The sequence below is a fragment of the Magnolia sinica genome, chromosome 4 (assembly GCF_029962835.1).
Source record: "Magnolia sinica isolate HGM2019 chromosome 4, MsV1, whole genome shotgun sequence".
Classification (NCBI taxonomy): Eukaryota; Viridiplantae; Streptophyta; class Magnoliopsida; order Magnoliales; family Magnoliaceae; genus Magnolia; species Magnolia sinica.
The window spans coordinates 60,086,733-60,112,656 of NC_080576.1; the positions used below are offsets into that span (position 1 = coordinate 60,086,733).

Consider the following 25,924-nt stretch of genomic DNA (forward strand, 5'->3'; position numbering starts at 1 on the left):
TTCTCCTAGTTTCTTTAAATTCAACTTCAGTCAATCGATCTGATATTGGTATATACTAACCTTTGCCAATGACTGACAAAAAGGGGGAGAACAAATCCCACCATGAGAACAATTGTGTGTATGGTTTATATGCATGGTGATACAGGTGATTGGGGAAGCAACTGCAAGGAGATAGGGGGAACATCTATATGAAGACTCATGTTGTGTGTGAACTCAATAGATTATCTGTAAAATTGTGTAAAGTTCATGTACACACAATTTAGGGTGTTGTTCTAGGTATTGTTCTAAATGTTTTGTGTTTTGTCACGTAATTGACAAAGGGGGAGATTGAAAGTGCCCTGGTTTGTCAATTAGCGTGAGGGTTGAGTCGATGAATCAAGTGAGCCCCATATGAAGATAGTACAAGCTATTGTCTCAACTGGATGTGTGTTCCAAGCTCGTCAAAGGTATACTAAGCCTCGCATCCCATGTCCCAAAACACTTAGGTAAATAAATCCTTAAAAGCCTTAGAACAACATAAGAGTTAAAAGTCTGAAAATTTGTTTTTAAACAGGAAAATTTTCTAAGTTCTCTGCTTAGTTCAATGACATCAAGTTTACATTGATAACATCGAACACTCAGGTTTGATGACATCGAACAGACTTCAATAACATCGAAATGAGACCTTTAATGTCCAACAACCACATAATATTTAGACCGAATATTCGATGAATCGAACATACCTTCGATATCATAGAACATCAGTAATCGATGACATCAAAGGCGGGTCGATAACATCGTAAAACTTAGAGCATTGTCCAACAAAGGTTCTTGAAAAATATTCTGACTTTGCTCAAGGAATCGAACAAGTTTTGATATCATCATAATTCAGAGTTCGATGACATTGAGGAAGGTTTGATGACATCGAATCTGAACAAGGCTGTGTCCAACAATCATGAAAGGAAAATTAAATGAAAATGTTCGAGGAATCGAGATATACTCGATATCATTGAAATTCAAACTTCGATGACATCGAGTAAGCCTCGATGACATTGACATAGGACAAAGAAGTGTCCCGTAAGCTTTCAAGGAATATCTTCTGAAAAGATTGATGAATCGAACTAGGAATCGATAACATCGAAATTTAAAATTCGATGAGATTGAATCAGGTTCGATGACATCGATCTTCTTTCAAAAAGTCCCCGGAATATTTTTCAATTGTGTTCGTATCATCAAACCGATATTTGATGGCATCAAAAATATACGTTCCATGACATCGAATAAGGTTCGAAATCATCAACCGCAGTCAGAAACTGACAATTTATTTTCCTTTAAGGATTTTTGCCTTTATAAGGAGAGCTTATTCTTGGTTGTTGTATTGAGAAAAAAGAGAGAGCTTTGAGAGTAATTGCATGCCACCGACCCTTAGCCTTTTTTTCTCATAGGAGTTCATCCTTCAATCCACCCTCATCATTAATAATCAATAGTGGATTGGTGAATGAACTTCTTTATTCAAGGATCATCTAACTACCACCTTAATGGAAAATCATTGAGTTGGGATCACTTGAATGCTTAAGAACTTGGAATCACTCCGTCTCTTTAATGATTAACATTCATTAGAGTGGATTCCAACAAAACCTTAACCCATCCCCATTGCCTTACAATGGAGCATCATCAGTGTTGCGGATCAAGGGAACTGAAGAATCTCCGGAGAGCATCTTCATCAACGCATAAAACGGGGCTCATGTACTTATTTGTAAGTCATTAGAGTCTAAAGACCCTGTTGATCATTCATTGTGGGTCACAGGTACATCTCACCCTTTACAAGCCCTCTTAAGAGGCCTCCGATGAGAGAGTACATTTAGATTCTTAGTGTAGGACCTTTGCTCTTGTGTAGGGCATAAACTCATGTCCTTTGTATAGGTCCTTGGCCTGTATGGCCTAAACTAGGGTCCTTGTGTCAATCCTTGACCTGTGTAGTCTAAACTAGGTTCCTTATGTGGATCCTTGGCCTGTGTGACCTAAAACCTAGGTTCCTTGTGTGGATCCTTTGCTCTTGTGTAGGGCATAAAACCTAAGTGCTTTGTGTAGGACCTTTGCTCTTATGTAGTGCATAAATGTTTGCCTTGTGTAGGCATGTTTAAGTACCTTGTGTAGGTCCTAGAGTCAATCTTGTGTAGGTTGTAAAGGTTAGAGGCGAACCTGATTTTGAAACCTTCGTTAGTGAAATCTGGTATACTCAAGGGATGAGTGCGTCCGCTAAGAGTGGAGGAGGCACATAGCCGAACCACTATACATGACTATGTTTGGGAGTGATATTTGTTTATTCTCTTTATTATGATAACTTGAATGTTTTACATGAAGGATGATAACATGAATAGCTAGAACTAATACGAATCACATACCACACACTTTCACATACTTAATCCATCATAGACTAATTGCTTATCTTGCTTTATATTGAGTAGTCTTGAGCTTGGATCCTCTACTTGGCTTAGAAGCCATTAGAGTTGAAATGAGTATATCTTGATTACTCCACATTAGATCAAAACTAGGATAATAGGATTTTAATTGTCATAAAATTTTATAAAGTCCTATTCACCCCCCTCTAAGACACTCTGACCTATTCGTACTTCTACTATAGCGGTCTATACCGCAATTTCAGATTGGTCGAAGGGTTACCTATCCATCACAAGGTTAGACACCACCAGAGGTCCTCAGAGTTGATAGAAGTTATGGCTACATATCAACTAGCAAATCCTCTAAATCCTCCTCAACCTCCAGTTGACAAAGCCCAAGATGAGAATGAGGTGCATCAAGCACCCTCATCTCATACTTTACGAGATTATTTACAACCAGCGGCGGTGAGCACACCTTCATGTATGGTTTTTCCAAAAAATACATGAAATATGTATATCAAGCGAGGGGTGATTCAACTCCTTCCAAAGTTCCATGGCCTTGAATCTGAAAGTCCATATTTACACATGAAAGAATTTGATGAGATAATAGCCACTTTATACTTTCTTAATATGTTTGAGGACACGGTCAGGCTAAAACTCTTTCCCTTCTCCTTAAAAGAAAAAGCTAAGATGTGGTTGCACTCACTACGTCCACGATCCATCAGTAGATGGAATGACATGATAAGGGAGTTCATAAAGAAATTCTTCCCATATCATAAAACCAACACCTTTAGGAAGTCGATCATGAACTTCGCCTAAAAAGAAGATGAAACATTTATCCAATGTTGGGAGTGGTTCAAGGATCTTGTCAATTCATGGCCACAACACGGTTTTGAAACGTGGTGCATAAGAAGTTTCTTTTATGATGGACAAACATCTTCCATGTGCCAAATGATTGAGACAATGTGCAATAGGGAATTCATGAGCAAAGATGTCAATGATGTGTGGGATTATTTTAACAAGCTTGTTAAAAGCACACAATCATGGGAAATCTCCCCTAGAACCAATATCACTTCTAAGCCAATTCAAATAAAGGAGAGGGGTGGAATGTATGCTCTGAGAGAAGAAGATGATATAAGCACTAAAATGGCCAATCTCACAAGGAAACTCGAGGCCATTGAACTTAAGAAGGACAAGGTCAAGGAAGTAGTTTGTGGTATTTGTGCTTGCAACGTTCATATAACTGAAAATTGTCCAACAATGCCTTTCAAGAAATATTGTGTAACGACCTTGGAATTTCTGTGCTAATCTTTCCTTAAGTAGTTGTGTTTGGGGTAATTAGCGCTATACTCAATTGCTTGTGAAATTCGCATCAATCACTTTAAATTATATCTGCATGGCTCTAAACTTGTAGATTAGTTAGCGCTACGTTACTCTGAAATCTGGGATCCATAGCTAATTCCAGTTATTCTGGAGAATTTTTGGAAGATTTGGATCGGACCTGGACCGCCCGTCGGAAGTCTGATAGCGATGATCTTAGGCTGTTGCGGTCACCGAGATGGGCTTGACTATCACCTCGAAAATCAAGTCCATCTGATGTTCTGGGTCGATTTGATTGAGTTCGGAGTGAAGAGTGTGAGAATGGTTAGAATTTAATAAGTTTCTATGAAATCTGAGTCGTGTCGCTTGCGCGACGATTTTAAGCTATCTGACCGTTGGATTCTGACCCAATTTCACCCTCTAATCAGGATAGTTGGCCCAGGCATATCCTAGTGCTTGTGAACCTGATCGAGATTCCGTGACCGTTGAATTGAGTGTGGTCCGCCACGGCTGATCTGAAGAGCCGGTCGGTATGAAAACTCAGCTTGACCTAGATCCATGGTCAAGGAACTTAAGTCTGACCTTTCGTGGTTATAGGCCCACCAGAAGTGCTTCGTTGGATCGAGAGGCTTACTTTGGTTATAACCTAAGCATACCTTGTCCCTAGGGTTATTTCCATCATTCTGAGGCCTATTTATAATCCTTAAACCCTAGCTCTCTTTTTCATACGAATTTTCTCTAACCCTAGCTTGGAAAGAGAGTGGAAAGGAGAGAGATAGTGAGAGAGATAAGTTGGTGAATCATCTTGGATTCTTCCTTGTTCTTCTTCATCTTTGAACCTTCACTTTGAATCATTCTTCTGATGGTTCTGAGTTCTTTTTGGGGTAAGTTAATCTAACCCTAACCTGTGTTAGAGCTTAGATTAGTCTTGGTGTTGTTGTATCTCATTTCTATCCTTGTTTTAGGGTATCCTATCGCCGTTGACGAAGACAACTCGTCTAAATCAGTTTGGTGTTCTTTCTTTACTTAAGGTGCGGACTTTAAGTGTATAGGTTATGGTTTTCAAGGCTTTCAATCCCAGTGAATGATTTATTCTTGTTATGGATGAGATTTCACATGCCAAATGTTGTGTTTACGTTGCTTTCCTGATATGCATGTGCTGTATTGAGATTTGTGTATTCTATGTGTATTTATAAAGTACCGTATACGTATAAAATATGCACTTATGTTTGCCGTGATTATTTGTCATGTATGTATGCTAGATGCATGTTGACAACTCCTTGCAAAAAGGAATTGTCTAAATGCATGTATTTCAACATACGTCATGTATGTTGTTCCGTGTATGCTAAGTGTTTGTAGGAATGCATGAATGATCTAAAGTGTAATTTATTACACTATTTGCGGCGTTGAGAAGTGATTCTCAACACTTCTATTGATGTGCATGATTTCTTTTATGCAAGTTACATTCCAAGTTATTTAAATTCAAGCATCTCCTATGCTTACATTTATGTTAAGTTGATATTCCTCAAGTGCTTATGTACCATGATTTAAGTTGTTGTTCCATTACTGTTTTACATTCCATATGAATATCTGTTGTAGTGTAAGGTGTGTGGGACTATGCATTAGTCTAGGAAATCGGTAATCGACTCTATGTTCGTGGTTGAGGTTGCTTTCGCCACGTAGGACGTATTAGACGAACCCGAGCCGTATTAGAGTTAACGGCAGTGGTTTGGCCATGCGGAATGTTTGCGCACTCTATGTCGTTCAATTCAACGTGCGCTCGTGCTAGTCGAGTTCGTCAAGTAACCCGATTGTTCGATGTATGTTCACCATGTATGGACGCTACTGTTTGAATCTAGGGTACCGAACTTACCAGTGAAATCCTATTAACTATGGTACTCGATCCGCTAAGACTCATGAGCCGGACATGGTGGTATGGGACACCGTGGTCGAGCTGTCGGCCTACGCTGGGGTGACGAGCCTCCCCGTAGTGACCAGTGAGCAATCAAACTCGTGAGCCGATTATGGTGGTATGGGACACTATATTCGTGCTGTCAGCCTACATTGATTGGTGACGAGCCCTTTATAGTGACCTCGAGCATACCTGGATACCGCAAGGAGCTGATGAGCCGAATTGTGGTAGTAAAGGCATGAAAGACGTGCATTGATTGGTGACGAGCCCTTTGCTACGACCTCAAACATATGATCGTATGAGATACCTAGGATTGACGACCCCAGAATGGATCACCGTTTGGATGGTGACATGAGGAAGGTATCTTAGCTTCCCAATCCTGCTGTGTGAAATGGACTAATAACAACTTGGTAATCATATCCATGCACCGCATTTGCATGTGCTTTGTAGATGTGGCGCACTTTGAGGCGATGTCATGCGTAACGTAAGATGAAGACGCTGAGGGTGTACGCATGAGGGCACGCATCATATTGCATACATCCTTGCATTAACAAGAGTACTTAGGATTTATTTAATTGTCCTGCTTTATCATTACTGTTTGATTGAACTGATAACATGTTAATCAGTGCCTTATTGTTCCACTGAGTTGATCACTCACTCCCACGTTTCTGGGGCAGTGTTAAACACCCACCAGACTCTGTCTTAGGTTCTGATGTTGCAGATGTGGATGCGACTTCTGAGGCAGAGTGGGAGCTGGATGATGATGAGGCTGCGTTCTCCTATATGCAGTTTTCAGACGGGTTCTAGTGAGCCTTAGTCTGATGCGCGGGATCTCTGGGATTATTTTTTTGGGAATCTAAATGATGTAATTTGATACTTATAATTTTGTTAAATAACACTTTCATACGATCTGGCTTGTATATGTATTTCAGGGATTTACACTTGTACATATACTTTTCTATAAGTCTTCCGCTTGCTTTATTCACTTATCCCTGAATCATATCTGTGTTTTGGCTTAATCTATTCCATGTTTTATGCACTAATACAGTCAAAATACATCCATCATTAAATATGTTGCATAAGTGATGTTTTAGAACTCGGGAGCTGAGTTATGCTCGACCCCCGAATTTCAGGGCGTTACATATTGAATGAGAAATTAAATGCCATAAACAACTACCAGAGGCCTTTTAAGGGAACCACCTCAAACACATACAATTGTTGCTGGAGAAACAATCCAAACTTCAATTGGAGGAATGGGCAAACTGCTACTCCTCAGGGAATCCTTAACTAGTTTTTGGATGAAAAAAAGCCTCAGGAGGATCCGGTTTTGAAACACATTCAAAATCAAGAGCTTTTTAATCAAGGCACACTACAAGCCTTTCCAGATCTTACTAAGGCTATACAACGAATTGAGTCAAAATTGACAATTTGAGAGAAAGGGATACTTCCAGCCCAGCCTCTCCCCAATCCTAAACTACAATATGAAGTTAGTGAACCAAGCTCTTCAAATCAAATGGAGTAATTCAAGTCTATCACCACTCTTAGGAGTGGGCAGGCCATTGACAAAACCATTCCAGTTAGGGTTGAAAAGCCTAAGGACCCGGAAGAGGACAACAATGATAGATCTAACATTGCTCCACAAGATTTAGAACTAGAGCCTTAAGGCAAGCCAATTGCTCCATTCCCCAATGGTTGGTCGCACCAAAACCTCTCTTTAACTCTTAGGATATTTTAGTGGTGCTTAAATAAGTGAAGGTTAACATCCCTCTACTGGATGCTATTAAACAAATTCCTTCATATGCCAAATTCCTGAAAGATCAATGCACAACCAAAAGACAACAAAACATATAAAAGAAGATCTTTTTCACAAAAAAAGTGAGTGTCATCATAAAGCAAGATGTGCCACAAAAATACAAGGATCCTGGTAGCCCAACCATCACTTTCATAATTGGGAACTACCGGATTGAGCATGCACTTCTTGATTTGGGAGTGAGGGTAAACCTAATTCCTTATTCGGTCTACAAACAACTAAGCATTGGTGAATTAAAACCCACAAAAACTACATTTTATCTCATTGATCGCTCAGTTCGTGTACCGAGAGGGATAATAGAAGATGTTTTGGTCTAGGTTGATAACAACCCATCATGGATGTGAACACTCAAATCCAGTAGATTTTATTGTCCTAGACACTCAACCCATCATGGATGTGAGCACTCAAATCCTTATCATATTGGGCCGTCCATTCCTTACTACTTCAAATGCAATCATTAATTGTAGAAATGGGGTTATGAACTTATCTTTCAGGAATATGACATTGGAATTGAATATAATTTTCAAATATGGGAAAATAGTCATAAGATGATGATGATTTCTAAGATTTTAACATGATCGATTCTTTAGTGGAAGATAGAGCACTCCTGACTCTATACTCTAACCTTTTAGAGACGTGCTTGGCCCAGACGATGATATGATTAGGGAGATGGATGCCTTTCTTGATGTTACACCAATATTTGACACTAACCGGTGGAGGCCACAATTTGAGAAATCGCCCCGAACCAATGTAGTGCCTCTACCATCTAACTTCAAAGCACCGAAGCTTGACCTAAAATCTTAGCCTGCTGATCTGAAATATGTCTATTTATGTCAAGATGAGATATATCCAGTGGTGATTTCTTCTCACCTTTGAAATTGCAGTAAAAACCGCTTTAGTTGAAGTAGGAATATGCCGATATGTCTTAGAGGGGGGGTAAATAGGATTTTTTAATGATTTTATAACAATTTAAAAACCTATCACCCTAATCTTAACAACAAGCATACATTAGAATAACTTAAGAGTAACTCTACTAGCTTCCAAGCCTAGTAGAGGATCCACTCACAAACTATTTGAGAGATGAACAATATGCAAATTAGTTTTTGAGGGATATGAATGTGCATGTGTATGAGGTGTGATCTCAGATAATCAAATATGAAAGTATTTAAGGAAATTATATAAGCAAATGAAAGACAATAGCAATCTCAAACACAATCATTTTTATAGTGGTTCGACTACTTATCTACTCCACTCCTGGCAACCACAGTCAACCTTTGAGTGTACCAGATTTCACCAAGGAGGTTTCACACGGTTCATCTCAAACCCAAGGTTTTAAATCAGGTTCACCTTTAACCAGTACAACCTAAACCTAGGCTGACAGTTTATGCTCCCACGAGCAAGGGTCAACACATAACACCCGATTTTAGGCACACTGGCTAAGGATCCACACAAGGAAACTCTCACGTTTATGCTCTCACGAGTAAGGATTAACACAGAGCACCCACTTTTACGCACACTGGTGAAGGATCTTCTGCAAGACCTTAACTGTTTATGTTCTCCACAGAGCAAGGGTCAACACAACGCACCCACAACATACACTCCCACCGGGGGCCTCCTCGAGGACTTGTAAGGGGTGAGAAACACCTGAGACCCAATCCTACAAAGGAATGATCATAAGAGTCCTCTGGACTCTAATAACTTACAGATAAGTGGATGAGTCTCTTTTAGCTCGTTGTCAAAGATCTCCTTCTTTGTTGATGAAAAGTCTTCTGCTTCTTTGAATCGCAACTCAGAAGATGTACCAATACATGGCGACAAGTTGGGTCAAGGTTGTAATGGAATTCTACTCTATTAAAGATTTTCCTATAAGGAAAACAGAGCGATTCCAATCATTCATGCATTCAAGGCATCCTAGCTCAATGATTTGCCATTAAGATGGTAGTTGGAGGATCCTTGAATGTGAAAGTTCATTCCCCAATCCACTCTATTGAATGTCAATGATAAGGGTGGATTAGAGGATGAACTTCCATGAGAGAAAGGGCTTTGGGTATGTGATCTAAGGTTAGACACTCAAAAGCACTCTCTTCTTTCTTTACCACTAACTAAAGACAAGTTCTCTATATATAGGCAAAAAGTTCCAACGGATATAAAATGGTCACATTTATGAAAGAGTTCAATATCCTTGAGCAGGGTCAATATCATCGAGCGTATACGATTGTATCGACTGGCCGCTTGATGACACAAACTCAGATGTCATACGCTTTTGAAACATTTTGCCAACTGGTCGAGAGAATCGAAACACGCGTCGATGTCATCGGATTTCGAACTCCGATTTCATCAATACGAGGATCGATTCCTCAACATTTGAAAATGAGAGAGACATGCCTTAGAAATATTTCAGGTCAAAGATATGATCGAGGTACACTCGATATCATGGAATTTAAATGTCGATATATCGATAGTCGTGTCGATGCATCGATAAATCAAAAGGATTTTCCATTTAAGCTTGCTGGATAGTTTATATCCATTATCAATGTAATCGACTCGGCCTCGATATCATCGATATTTAAATATCAATTCTATCGAGTGACCCTCGATCCAAGATAAAAACCACCTGAAATATTACTGGTAAACTGTGTCCAAGATCGATATCATCGAAGATCTTTCTATATCATCAGTTTTTGAATTACGAGGATATCGAAGAGTACTTAGATATATCGAAGGTCTTCATGATTTTCTTTAGAAAAACAGGGACGCAAAATCTCTGCTATCGATTTTATCAAGTTAACTTCGATAGACTCTTTATTCAAGTTTCGATGATATCGATATTGCTATTGATATATCAATAATTCCGTCTAGAAGTATGTGAGGTTGCTGGACAACATATGTCCTCATTCGATAATATCGAGTGAGTTCCGAGGACATCGACAACACATCTCGATTATATCGATCAGTCTATCAATAAATCGACAGAGATAGAAAACTTAGAGATTTTTTGAAAATTTGAAAAAGTTTTCTAACTCAAAAACCCTATGATATTCTAATCAATTTTAAGGGTTTTAATCACCTGGTGTTTTAGGACATGGGATGTGAGGCTTAGATTTACCTGTGGTGAGTTCGTGCCCACATCTGGTTGAGGCAGACGGTTGATTGATCTTCCTATGGAGCTCCTCTATCTAACTGACTCAACAATCACGCTAATTGACAAACCAGGGCACTTTCAATCTCCCCCTTTGTTAATTACGTGATAAAATACCAAAACACCCTAGAACAACTTCTATACTAACATTCTAAATTGTGTGTACATGAACTTTACACAATTATACAATGTTATCTGGTTCACATACACAAACATTCAGAAGCTACTCCCCCTAACTGCAATCTCCCCCTGTCTTGTTGCAGCTGCTCCCCCTAATACCTGCATCACCATCCACAAGTAGATACACACAATTTTTCTTCGGGGTGTGGATTTGTTCTCCCCCTTTTTGTCAGTCATTGGCTAAGGATATCATAACAATTGATATTGACTAAAGCTGAAGCAGTTGGGAGAATCATCATTTAGAGAGCATACACATATGATAGATAGATGTAAAACAAACATGTCAGTACATAAACCTATATGCATAGTAGACCAAGTAGAGCAGTGAGATAAGAAAATAATATGGAGATAAAGCATCACACACATCACATCACATAGATGATATAAACTAAATAAAATAGGGGATGATAGCAGCATTCAAAGCAGACCAAATTCACATGGCAGTAAAGATAGAAGATATATAAATTGCCATAACCAAAAGTATCCAAAATAAACATATACTACCCAAGATTGACAGGAGGATAACATTCATCCCAAAACCAAATAACATATCAAGCCCATCCATGGGCACCCCAAAAAGAGAGTATAGTCCTTACTCAGGGAAAAAGACTTGTCATACTATGCAGGTTAGTAATTCATCACACACACGCACATATGAGCGAAGGACATTCAAAAAGATATTAATGTTCTAGGCGTTCTAGGGAGACTCCAGGTATGTGATGAAGGGAAGGACGTACTATAGATAGCGAATGCCTTTATTGCACTGGTATGAAATCTAGAATTTGTTTTGTAGCATGTTGTAGAATCATCAACATGTGTCTGATCTCTGAAAGACAGGCTTCACAGTCATTGAGCCGTTTCATCGTGTGAGATTGTCCATCCAGAAGGTCCTAAACAATGTCTCAGTCTGTGACAGCCTGAACGATATTAACAAAGTCAGGGCTGTGCTCAGAATTGCCCTTGCCTGAGATTGGATCGATTTTTCCCCCACGAAACACGTTGTCAACACTACACCAAAATTGTCATTTAGGAACGGTTTAAAGCCGTTCCTAAATGCCTCAGGACTGGTTTCAAACTGTTCCTAAATGAGGTGTCGCATAAAAACAGGAACGGTTCAGAAGTGTTTTGGGTACTGTTTCAATTTTTAGGAATGGTTTTAAACCGTTCTGGTGCCAATGGTCACATTTCAGGCACAAAAGTTTAGAAACATTTTTAAATGCCTATTAATGTTGCCAACGGCCAGAATTTTAAGAACAATTTTAAACCCTAATAAACACACGAAATTTAGAGTCAAGGGAAATAAATTAACAGAAGTTTATTACATTCCATCAAAATAGAGATAAATCCAAATAAAAACATTAAGAAAATAATGTGCTTGAAGATGTTTCATTGTAAAATCAAATTTACAAAATAAGCTACACTGTAAATTATAGCTTTGTGGAGATGACGTGTGAAGCTCCCTCCTCAATGCATTGATCATCATCTCCTAGACCCACAAGAACAAGGCGCTTCCCACCTATGAATATAAATAACTATAGAAATTGAAGTTAATTGGTAATTGAGTGAAAAAGAAAAGTTTCCCCACTAATGATCAAGATTGAAGAATGGGAGCATGCTACAAAAGACTAGAAACACAAACACAAATCTGGGACCCCTCGGTGCCTAGGCCAATTAACCTTGCTTGATATGACATATAGGATTATGAAGCAAAATGCACATCAGGCATAGTAAGCTTGAAAGGTTTCCCGAGACATTGTTGTGGGTCTGTTAAAGGAAAAAAAGAAAAAAGAAAACTCACCATTATGGAAGATAAAGCAATTTGGGAGCTCAAACCATCTGATTTGAAGCTCATCTTTTGCATATCATGGGAGTACACCAAAGCGAGCTTTCTTTGTTGCATCAAATGAGAAGATTAGCTTCCCACCCTTCACCATTTCTTGAAAATAGGAGTAAAGCAAGTAAAGAATTCTAGTTCATGTAATGGAACTAGCTTCACAACTATTGATTACTCCAAACATTAACAAAAGGCATATACTGCACCTATGCATCATGTTTATCAAAATATCCCAAATATCACAAACAAAAAAGATTCCAAACAATTTAGAATCAATCAATTGTGTTGAAATGCCAAGTTATTTACCCAAGGCGCACACGATCCATATAGAGCAAATGTCTTGAATGTTTGTTGATATTTGACAGTGGTGGTGCAACTAAAGTGAATTTAGTATCATTTCATATTTTTAATTCATGTCCATTTAGTTTGCTTTGGGTAGTAGTTCAGGTACCACCAATGGTTACAAAAGCAGATGCAACAGAGTCTAAAGTACTTGAATCTAAGGCCACCACCTAATCGATTTCCATACAATGGGTCAATCAACTATGAATCTCATTTTATAGATGGACCTAGATGTTAAAAGAATGTAAGTGCCTGTTCTAGTTCTTCACTCCAAGGGTTGAGAAACCTTTGACAAGGAAGTGATCAGCGATTCAACAAAGGTAGCTAATTTTAGCTTGAATTGAAAATTTAGCCAAACCTGAGAGCACAATTGCTGAAAAACCAAACGGCAAAGCCTAAAAGCAGCAGAGCAAGGAAACAAATAGCAACAAAGCATGAGATTGCTAAGAAATCCTGCCTAACCTGCCTAACCAATGGCATACGATGACTACATTATCATAGGAGCCCTTTAGCTGCTACCCTCTCTCAGAACTTTAGCGTCTTGCTCTTAGAAAGAGGTGGCTCTCCTTATGGCAACCCAAACATCACCAACATAGCTTCATTTGTTGATACACTTTCTGACCTCTCGCCCAAGTCGCCGTCTCAACGGTTCATCTCTGAGGACAGCATGATCAACGCTCATGCCCGTGTATTAGGTGGGGGCAGCTACTTGAATGCTGGTTTCTACACACGAACGACATAAACTCAAGAAAGAAGTACACTAAATCACTAATACCTGAGATGATCTATTCACCCCTAACTTCCAACCAAGTTAGCATCAGATTATATCATCATTCCTCTAGTGATTAATCATAAATTTTGTTCTGAAACTTCCATTAAACAAAAATCACAACCACATGATAGTCATGTAACACAAAAACATGAACTAAGAAAGTACAAAAGGAGCCAAGACTACCTGAAGAAACCGATTCCAGTGCTGGGAATTTTACAGATCAAGTTGGGTTAAATCTTTCACATGTCTGTCAAAGAATTCAACTCTAGATTTTAGTGAACAAAATACCATCTGTATATTTTAAAATTCAAGAACCTAAAGACAAATTTATTATGGGTTCTTTTTTTTTTTTTTTGGATGGATTAGAAGATACAAAAATGCTAGCAGTAAGCACCTAAGAGCTGACTGAACCAAGGAGGAATCATCAACCAAGGGATCTCCACTATCTAGAGCTGCATTCCATGGGCCTCCAATTGCCATGAAGGAACATTCTTTCCTGAGAATTGCAAACCTAAGGATATTATTAAGATGGGGTATCCTGTCATCGTAGAACACAGCTCCTCCAGAGCATGGCTACTGATACCACTCATCAAGATCACCTGAAATGAAAAATATATATATATACACTACACCAAAAGTTGCAGGTGATCTTGATACCACTCATCAAGATCACCTGCAACTTATGCCTTGGTGTAAGAATCAGGACACATGTAAGTCAGGTGAGCCAACTGTATGCAAACGAAATGGACAGTGAGCAATTAACATAGATGTATGGCATGTCGACTTGAGCAGATGGCCTGAATTTTTCACAAGGGAAGCTATGTAGTGGCTTGATGATGCATGTATAAAATCTCTTATCAAACACCTCAAATGCGCCGAGAATCATCGCTAATAAAATCAAGACATTACCAATTAAATCTCTAGTTACAACCAATCCATGGATGGGATGGTTAGGATTATCTAATCAAAGTGATTCTTAGAACTGTTACAACCAATCCGTGACGGTCCCCGAACTCATGGTTCAAATTCTTGACTGGACCTACTTCCATAAACAATATTAACCATCCATCTTTTATAGGCCATGATTAGATGGTTAGAATCATCCGATCACTAAGATTTTCACAATGTGGCTATCTAAATCAACTTGTTGAATCAAAACTTTGAAAAAACACTACAATATAATGACAGATCTACTCAAAGTGGGTATAGATGGAATGAAGACTCAACGTGTATCATCATAGAGCTGGTTGTTTGGGATAAATACATTGAGGTAGGCTATACGAAACTGTTTTTGCACAATACAATAAGCATTTTAGCTTGCAAGTACTATGAACATGTTATATTCTAAAATTTAAGGTGGCACTCTTATTAAGTAAGCCACATATCTTTGACATATATTTGTTGAATGTAGGCTATTGGACTTCTCTTTATTATTATTTTTTCTCATCCAAGTTTGATATGGATCAGCGAGCCAACATTATTTTCAAAAAAAGCATCTTAATAGTGGAGCTCAATTAATGGCCAGGCCATGCTCCGACCAACGATGAATGGCCCAGCCTAGCCAATTGTCCTGATCTAATCTCTAAGTGGGCCATGGTTATAAGAAAGAAAAGAATGCATGGTTTAAAGACCTCTGTTAGTAGCTCCCATTTAATCCAGGTGAGCTAGACTACCATAGGTTTCAATGTTGTAATGCAGATTTTCTACCATTGAACTACATGCTCAAATCGAAACTCATACCAAAGTTTAGAAACAATAATTAAAACTAAAGCTTATCCAAAATACTAGAGTTGACACAAAGGAACAATCAAGGAAAAAAAAGAATATTTTGCATGAAAAAATAAATATCCATGTAAGAAATACGATTGTATGTTAGGTGGGATGGTCATCATACAATGGAAAAACACGAATGTCCCTGAACACAAAGTTTGAATGACTAGAACTATGGCCTTTCCAAGAAAAAAAATCTGAATATACATGGGAGTTTCTATTACATGATGTCTTTAAAAGCATGAACATGCTTAACTTCCTAATATACATGGGAGGCTCCCTGGAACATAAATATCAATCTAAGTCAAGACGCTCAATTAAAAAGAAACAGATTGGTGAACTACAATATACCTACTGAAAGCATGGAGTAAATGTTGGTGCATGCTAACTTGCTAAATGCTAAAAGCTAAAAGAAAATTGTAAATATTGCTTCCAACCTAAGAAGTTCTTAACTACTTTTGTGCTATGTAAATTAATTTTTTTTTTAGATAAAAGCTTGACATTCAGGCAAGTTGAAGTCACCACTAATTGATCTTACCAGCATATTTTTTATTTTTTATTTTTAAATTGAAGCTCCATAACAAAGGATCATGAAAGAACATGGAGAATATGAGCCAACAAGAGATATAAATCCCAAGTAGAGACTTGTAATAAGAAAGCATATGCAGTTCATGTAACACAGTCCCGTATTAAAGTAATTACCTGAAATATCTTAAAATGCTTGACAACTCTAAGTACTGTTAACGAACTTGTTGAATTATCCAAGCCGATGCCTCTGAAATACTTGGGTCGAGATGGGTCGAGATATGCAGAAACCGGTACATAAAGATGGCTCTTTGATGGAATCTTCATAAGAACTGACTCATGTAATATTTAGTTCAGAAATTAATGTTAGTTATCATTTATTTCTAATCGATTTTAAAAAACAAATCCAGAATGTACAAGATATAGCAACTTCCAACTTCATGGCATTCATGATGCATTACATACCCCAATAAAGGTTGCCTATACTAGCTAACAAATCAAATATTTAAAAACGATTGCTTCTGGATGAATAATTGCCTGTGGAATCATGAAAGATTTGAAAATATTCAAACATATAAGGGAACTATTCTTTTGTTTTTGAGGTAGCATTTGGAGTTTACTGGTAAATCATGGATGACAGTTGGTAGGGCTTTCAGCTACCTGCTCGCCTTCCAAGCTGAGATGGGCCTGACCCATTCCAAATCCCACTTAAGAGCCTTGGCCTGAACCAGATGAGCACTTTTCTTTGTCTTTTTTAAAAATTACCAGCTGTGGTTTACAAGTCAAGAGTAAGACATCCAGGGATCCAACCTGGTTCATTCATGCACATTACAGTCTCTGCCGTCTCTACCTGGAGAACAGTGATATTAAATATATATATATATATATATGAGATTTTCAAACTGATCAATAGAGAGAGAGAGAGAGAGAGAGAGAGAGACCTCTTGCTCGGAGAGGGGCTTGCACTACATGAGCTGAGAAATCTGCCCATCAAGCTGGCTATGGGAGTTCAAAGAAGGGACTAGATCCACACTCATCTTCTTCTTCTTCCTTTATAATATAACATCACATCAGAGTTGGGAAAAAATGTAATCCATATAATAGGAACCCTGTTTTACAAGGGTTCCTTTATAAGGAACACCACTGTCAGTTTGAGGATGCACAGAAAAAATCACATCTGAGTTGGGAAAAAATGTAAAATAGATGCACCTTGCAAGAAAGAAAGTAGCTTCTGCTTCCATAGCTTTATCTTAACAGTACTTATCAAAACAAGACCATCCACACTATATTTTGAAATCTGAAGCATATGCAAAGTTACCAATAAGAAAATACATGGAAGCAACTGGTTCAATCCTGATAAGGAAAGACACTAAAACAAAGTTTTTTATTTATGAAAGAAGATTGCATTTTTCTGATCATCAAGATAATTATCTTAATGATTTGAACAAAAAATGGGAAAATGAATTATTATGGAAGTAAAGGACACAACCTCGTTCATGAGACTCTTATTTACTCCAAAATTAGTAGCAGGTTCAATGTTCAAATCATTAGATGAATTTTGTTGTTGCTGTTGGGCTTCTGCTTTCACCTGGCCAGCATCTGCATTATAAATAATAAAAAATTTTAATTTTGAGAACAAAGAGAGGAACTAAATATCAATAAACTCGAAATGTAGTAAGGGTACATGCTGAATAGTGATGTCATATGAGCACCTGCATCTTTCGCTCCAGCTGACATCTATGCATGCTGAGCAGACTGTCGATGCATGGAATTTTGCTATAGTGAAGAAGATGTGATAGCAGGGAGATCCACAGGTGAAAAATGAATTAAATCATGATAATACATAAATGGGAAACAATATCATACTCGAAATCAATCACTTTAAGATAGATATAGACACCTATTTCGTGAATATGGTTCAACTAAGGTTTTTCCTGACCTTCACTACAATAGGGGATTCCACCTGCTACAGTTCTGGGGCTGCACCTACTGCAGTTCAGCTGAATATATGCTTGAACTTGGAAACATATTGGCTACTCCCCCTGCCACCAGCCATTGGCTGGTCTTTGGTTCTCTGTGGGCCCCACCATGATGTATGTGTTTCATCCATGCCACCCATCTATTTTTATAAATTGATTTATGATATTATACAAAAAACAATGTATAGTAAACAGTGTTGAATGAACGTCGACCATTAAAAGCTTTTTGGAGGCCATAAAAATATTGGATCAAGCTGATCTTTGTTTTTTCCCTTCATCTGGGTATTTATGACCTAATCAACAGATTGGATGTTAGATAAACAGTACAGTGGACATCATGAGGATTTAAATGATGGATATCTAATCACTATTGTTTTCCTGTGGTGTGGTCCACCTAAGATTTATATCCCTATTATTTTTAGTGTAAAGACCTGAAATTATCTTTAAAAAAGGATGAACATAATGGGTGAAACACATACATCATGGTTGGGCCCACAGAGCACCGACCAGCCACGGGGCTGGCGTCAGGGGGAGTAGCCAATTCGTTTCCCTTGAACTTGCACCTACTACAGTTCGTTGACTTTAACAATATAATGAGTTAAAAGACTATTTTGCCCCTACTGCTTTTGGAATCAAAATAAAAGTGTACAAGCAAAACGGTCATTTCGTCCGTAACAAAAATGACTGTTTTACCCCCAAAAATCTTCCTCCCACTAAGTAAACTGTACGGACACTCACCTGAACTTCCCAAAATTCCCTTCAGCTTAGCAAAAAGGCCCACAAGAGGAGCATTGCAGGTGATGGACGGCTCTGTCTGTTCATAGTTCCACTGTTGATCGACGTAGTCATCTTGCCGATTGGGCCCACCAACAAGAGCCCCCACGATCACATTGGGATTGCTACCGTTGATGTGGAACCATTTCTCGAACCCTTCGAGGCAATCAACGTTCGAAGGTAATAGCGATTTCGATTCGATGGAAGCTCCTCGGTGGTGAACCTGAAGCGGGTAGCTCCTCGGTGGATGTTGCAGGGAGAGGGAGATCGAGAGAGGGAGGGAGAGTGAGAGGGAGATCGAGAGAGGGGGTTGAGATCAGAAGAGAGAGATCGAGAGAGAGGGTTGAGATCGAGAGAGGGAGATCAAAAGAGAGGGAGATCGAGATAAAGGGTTGAGATCAGGAGAGGGAGATCGAATGAGAGGGAGATAGAGATCGGAAGAGGGAGAGGGAGAGGGAGGGAGAGGGAGAGGGAGATGTGTTTTGGACGTTCTGGACGTTCTAGAGGGTTTAGGGCATTTTGGTGATGAAAATAAACCCGTAGTCTGCGGAAGATTTACATAAATTGACTCTCGGGCCAGTGGGGTCCACTTAGAGGGTTCTAATAGAATCCATTCTGTCCATCTGTTTCAAAATAATATAATAAACCATAATAATATGAAATAAGAAGATCCAACACTTAATTGGGACACACCGACAAAACAATGAAACTAACAACGTACAAAAGCAACTATTCCAGTCAGAAACGGCTTAAAGCCGTTTCTGAACCAAAATGCCAACCGTACCAGTTCGGCGATTTTGGTGTAGTGCAATGATATTCAGATTGCAGATGTCTTCGTGGTTGAACCAGGCACACGGGCGTGGGAGATCATTAGTAGGAGGCAGCCCAAATTGTCGTGACTGCTTGGACATAAGACATGGGAATGGAAGTGTAGTGATGGATTCGTTTGAAGACACCCGAATTAATTGTTGTAAAATGAGAGTGGGTAGGCACACGCGAATACCTAGATGAACATCATATAGAACATTGAGAATGTATGGAGAAAGCTTGTTACCAGAGACTTCATAGGGATAGACATTTGTGCTGAAGATGCTGTGAAGAATTTTATATGCCGAATTGAGATATTTAACATGAAGAACATTCTTTGCATTTTTGGGTATTGTAGCACCGTTACATAGCGCTCGAGTAACTTCTCCCCATACACCAAGACCGTTCATATTTTGTTCTGATAGTGGTATCCTAGTGACTTCGACACTAACCAGATGACTTATCAGTCTAGGGTTGATGTGCTCGGTCCAATTTATGACAGCGACTGAAATGATTGGAGGATTATTTTCAATGTTGTAGATTAAGTTCAGAAACTAATGCACAAGATTATGCTGAAATCCTCCACCAAAATTTACGATATTGCCCCACCCAATTAGTTCTAAGAGATCAATGATCCCAAAGGGTTCAATGCACTTCCTATGAACTGCTCGTTCTGCCACAAAGTGTTAGTTGAAAATTGGAGATGAGGCAGTTGCATTCTTCTTACCTTTCTTGCTCTTAGTTGGTGAACATTGTGGAAGAACCAGTCCTTTGTCATTAGACATTTCTGCTTGAGATGAAAGAATCTAACAAAAAAAAACTGTTCTGAGAGATGCAATGCCAAACTGAGATCAACAAGTGAGCCTCTTTTTCCATTCTTCTGACTTTAATTGAGCAGTAACCTTGAATATTATCGAACATAGGTTCAATGATATCGATATACCCTATTTGATATTATCAATGAAGCGTTCGAGGGAAGACTAACCGACCCGACGTTTCAGCTGCTCAAGAGGTCGTCGATGGTATCGATTCTCGGTCGATGTAATCGAAATGTTCACATGATGTATCGACAGACATATTGAAGGTGAATGTTTTTCAATTTTCAGCATTTCGATAAACTTTCATCTATAATTTAGTATATCTATGAATCAAACACTATACATAGCAAAATTTTGTACAAGCATTATACAAACCAAAATTATAAACATCAGGATGTTTATATACAAAAAGATTGAGGTGAGGAACCTCAGATATATCATTAGGAGTTTAGCAAAAATTGCATCATTTCAGCAACTGTCCAGGTCTAAATGCATGACCTGGATATGTTTTTCTCTGCTCATATTTCGAGACATATGAATCAGCCTTTCCTTTACCTTTAATAATATACAAGTGGTTATTTGTTCGAGAACCCTTCATCACTGATTTTCCTAAAAGGTCTAGTATCTCGCATTTTTCCCTGTTGAATGTAACCACTTGCTCATTGTCGCATATTTGAGAAATGCTTAAGAGATTATGCATTAATCCTTTTATGCAAAAGGCATTCTCATTTTTGAGCACATTTATTCCTTTAATAATTTCCTATCCAATTACCTTAGCGGTGCTTCCATCTCCATAGGTGACTATGCCATCATTAAGATCTGAATAATTTGAAAGGAGAGATTTGTCACCTGTGACATGTCTTTAACAACTGCTATCTAGGTACTACTTAGTATCATTGCCCGTTATATGATTTGAGTGAGTAATAAGGCAATTTTTCTTTTCTCTCACTATCCATTTTGTGACAGGATTTTTTACTATGATAGATTTAGTTTTCTTGTTCAACTCAGCCACCTAATTCAATAACTCCATCATTCCGTCATTCATTCTAAGTGGTGATGGATGTGTATTTCTTTTATCCATATTCCTAGGTGGACTCTTAACGTCTTATATTTTTCTGGTTGGTTTGAATTTACCAAAATGATTTTGACCAGAATTATGTTGCGTCCTCCTAAGTGTCAAGCATTCAAACTTATAATGACCCGAATCAGCACATAAATGACAGACTGGAGTAGTTCTTGTGTTACTTCCTAAAGCAGCAGATTTTTTAGCCATTGGTGCTACATTTCCAGATTTTTTAAAAAATTTATCATATCCTAAGCCACTCTTGTCCTTTCCAAGTCTTCCCATACCTAAAAGTTTTTTGAACTTCTCACCACTTTGGGAAAACTTATAGTTTAGCTTAGCAATTTTTCTGAACTCTTCTAAATCAAACAGGAGTGTATGATTTTCATTCTGAAGGAGTATGTTTTTGTCTTTTAATAGCTTAACCTGTTTGTTTATTTTTTCAGACTCGAATTTAAGGAAGATGTTGATTCTTTCGAGTCTATCATTTTTTGAATGATATTGCTGTAAATCATTGATTAGATGTGTATTAATTTCTAGAGTTTTATCCAAATCTTTTTTGCAGCAATTCCTTTTTATTTTCAGATATTCCAAGTCTTCTAATAATGTTGATGCTATAAATGTAAAGTTGATTGTAAGCATCTTGTAGTTTATTTTGTTCTTCTTCTTCTTCCTTTTCAGTTTCCTCATTATCTGATGGAAATGATTCAGTGGCTTGCGGTTCTTCCTCGTTCTCAGTTTCACAGGGAATGATTGGAGTTGTGGAGACCATAAGAATTTTCAAAGATTTCTGGTCTCCATCGCTTTCTGAGTCACTAGATTCTAAGTTTGACTCTTCCGTATCATCCCATGTGGCAGCCATTGCCTTACCCTTAGTTTTCCTATTTGGGCATTCAGTAGACAGGTGTCCAAATTTCTGACAGGCATAACATTGTGGTTCTTTGGTCTTTTTACCAAATTTACCTGCATATTGTCTGTTGTCCACCCTTTTTCCTTTAAATGGACGGCCACAATTTTTCTGAAAGAACTTTCTGAATCGTTGAGCTAACAAAGCCACTTCCTCAGCTTCATCTTCTCTTTCACTTTTAATGTCCTCATCTGTTGTTTTCTTTGAAGTTTTGAGGACAGTAGTTTTATATTTTGGGGTTTGTTTGAAGTGTAGTTCAAATGTTTGTAGGGAATCTACAAGTTCTTCTACTTTCATTTCATCAGTGTTCCTACATTCTTCAATGGTTGTTACTTTAGGGTTGAACCGTTCCGGTAATGATCTTAGAATTTTCCTATAGATTTTTGGAACCGGAACCTTCTCACCTAATCCACCCATGGAGTTGCAAATGATATTCAATTTTGTGAAAAACTCCATGAAGGTCTCATGCTCTTCCATTCTAAGACTTTCAAACTGTGATGTCAGGAGTTGCAGTTTAGATCTCTTCACGGTGCTTGTTCCTTCATGGGTTGTTTTCAACAAATTCCATGCTTCTTTGGATGTCCCACACATATTGATTTGATTGAAAATATCTTGGGACACAACACAGTAGATAACATTCATAGCTTTAGCGTCAGCAGTTTGATTTTCTTTGTCGAATGTTGTCCACTTCTCTTTAGATTTCGGTTTGGTGATAGTTGTGCCATTATCAAGTACTATTTGTTTAAATGGTGGCACATATCCTCTTTCAACTATATCCCAAACATCATGATCCAAAAATCTCAGAAAGTAGTGCATTCTAGCCTTCCAGTATGCATAATTAGATCCATTAAATACTGGAGGTTTAGGACGGATGAGCCCTCTCCTTTAGCCATATTACCAACTTCAATCAAGATCACTCTCTAGGCGGTGAAGCCCTTTAAGAGAGACCCTCTCTAATACCAATTGAAATTGTGGTAAAAACCGCTTTAGTTGAAGTAGGAATATGCCAATATGTCCTAAAGGGGGGATGAATATGACTTTTTAATGATTTTATAACAATTTAAAAATCTATCACTCTAATCCTAACAACAAGCATATATTAGGATTACTCAAGAGTAACTCTACTGGCTTCCAAGCCTGGTAGAGGATCCACTCACAAACTATTTGAGAGATGAACAATATACAAATTAGTTTATGATAGATATGATTGTACGTGTATGTGAGGTGTGATCTCAGATAATTAAATATGAAAGTATTTAAGAAAATCACATAAGAAAATGAAAGACAATAGCAATCTCAAACACAGTTATTTTTATAGTGGTTCAACTACTTGTCTACTCCACTCCTGGCAACCACACTCAACCTTTGAGTGTACCAGATTTCACTAAGGAGGTTTCACACGGCTCACCTCAAAAATAAGGTTTTAAATCAGGTTCACTTTTAACCAATACAACCTACACCTAGGCTGACAATTTATGCTTCCACGAATAAGGGTCAACACATAGAACCCGATTGTAGGCACACTGGCCAAGGATCCACACAAGGAACCTCTCACGTTTATGCTCTCATGAGTAAGGGTTAACATAGAGCACCCACTTTTAGGCACACTGGCCAAGGATCTTCTAAAAGACCCTAACTGTTTATGATCTCCATAGAGCAAGGGTCAACACAACGCACCCACCATGTACAATCTCACCAGAGGCCCCCAGAGGACTTGCAAGGGGTAAGAAACACCTTAGACCCAATCTTACAAAGGAATGATCACAAGGGTCTTCTGGACTCTAATAACTTACAGATAAGCGGATGAGTCCCTTTTAGCTCGTTGTCGAAGATCTCCTCCTTTGTTGATGAAGAGTCTTCTGCTTCCTTGAACTACAACTCAGAAGATATATCAATGCATGGCGACAGGTTAGGTCAAGGTTATAATAGAATCCTACTCTATTAAAGATTTTCCTATAAGGGAAATAGAGCGATTCCAATCATTCATGAATTCAAGGCATCCCAGCTCAATGATTTTCCATTAAGATGGTAGCTAGAGGATCCTTGAATGCTGAAGTTCATTCTCCAATCCACTCTATTGAATGTCAATGATGAGGGTGGATTGGAGGATGAACTTCCATGAGAGAAAGGGCTTTGGGTATATGATCTAAGGTTAGACACTCAAAAGCACTCTCTTCTTTCTTTACCAACAACTAAAGACAAGTTCTCTGTATATAAGAAAAAAGTTTCAACAGATATAAAGTGGTCACATTTATGACAGAGTTCGATATCATTGAGTAGGGTCGATATCATCAAGCATATACTCTTGATTGTATCGACTAGCTGCTTGATGACACAAACTCAGATGTCATACGCTTTTGAAACATTTTGTCAACTGGTCGAGAGAATCGAAACATGCATTGAGGTCATCGAATTTCAAACTCTGATTTCATCGATATAAGGATCAATTCCTCGACATTTGAAAATGAGAGAGACATGCCTTAGAAATATTTCAGGTCAAAGATATGATCGAGGTACACTCGATATCATCAAAATTTGAATGTCAATAATATCGATGTCGTGTTGATGCATCGATAAATCAAAAGGATTTTCTAGTTAAGCTTACTGGACAGTTTATATTCATTCTTGATGCAATCGACTCGGCCTCGATATCATCGATATTTGAATATCAATTCTATCGAGTGACCCTTGATCTAAGATAAAAACCACTTGAAAATATTGCTGGTAAACTGTGTCCAAGATCGATATCATCGAAGATCTTCTGATATCATCAGTTTTTTAATTTTGAGGATATCGAGGAGTACTTTGATATATCGAAGGTTTTCATGATTTTCTTTAGAAAAATAGGGACACAAAATCTCTACTGTCGATTTTATCGAGTTAACTTCGATAGACTCGATATTCAAGTTTCGATGATATTGATACTGCTATCGATATATCGATAATTCCATCGAGAAGTATATGCGGTTGCTAGACAACATATGTCCTCATTCGATAATATCGAGTGAGTTCTGAGGACATCGAGAGCACGTCTCAATTATATCGATAAATTGACAGAGATAGAAAACTTAGAGATTTTCTAAAATTTTGAAAAAGTTTTCTAACTCAAAAACCTTATGATATTCTAATCAGTTTTAAGGGTTTTAATCACCTGGTGTTTTGGGACATGGGATGTGAGGCTTAAATTTACCTGTGGCGAGTTCGGACCCACATCTGGTTGAGGCAGACAGTTGATTGGAGCTCCTCTATCTAGTTAACTCAACAATCATGCTAATTGACAAACCTGGGCACTTTCAACCTTGAGCAAGAACAGGAGAGTATGCTCATCACTAATCTCATTGAGCACAAAGGAGCCCTTGTATGGTCGATTGCAGACGTTAAGGGAATTGAACCATTGATTTGTACTCACCGCATTCTTCTTGAGGATAATGCAAAGACCTCCTGGTAACTATAATGTAGATTAAATCCAAATATGGAGGAAGTGGTTAAGGCCGAGGTTCTTAAGTTATTAGATGTGGGTATCATATACCCTATATCAGATAGTTAATGGGTGAGTCCAACTTAGGTGGTTTCCAAGAAGTCTGAAATCACCAT

General features: G+C 38.2%; 2 long non-coding RNA genes across 2 annotated transcripts; both read right to left on the minus strand.

Annotated features, from left to right (window-relative positions):
* Positions 1 to 12,047: 12,047 nt before the first annotated feature.
* LOC131244503 (uncharacterized) lies at positions 12,048 to 13,381 on the minus strand. Its single transcript, XR_009170338.1, has 3 exons — positions 13,274 to 13,381; positions 12,538 to 12,675; positions 12,048 to 12,255 (listed from the first exon to the last, which is right to left on the minus strand). It is a non-coding gene; the product is annotated as an uncharacterized LOC131244503 (long non-coding RNA).
* Positions 13,382 to 13,808: 427 nt separating this feature from the next.
* Positions 13,809 to 18,003, minus strand: LOC131244504 (uncharacterized). The gene is made up of 7 exons (XR_009170339.1): positions 17,922 to 18,003; positions 17,695 to 17,758; positions 17,472 to 17,581; positions 16,924 to 17,279; positions 16,793 to 16,832; positions 14,082 to 16,314; positions 13,809 to 13,934 (listed from the first exon to the last, which is right to left on the minus strand). It is a non-coding gene; the product is annotated as an uncharacterized LOC131244504 (long non-coding RNA).
* Between the last annotated feature and the right edge of the window lie 7,921 nt (positions 18,004 to 25,924).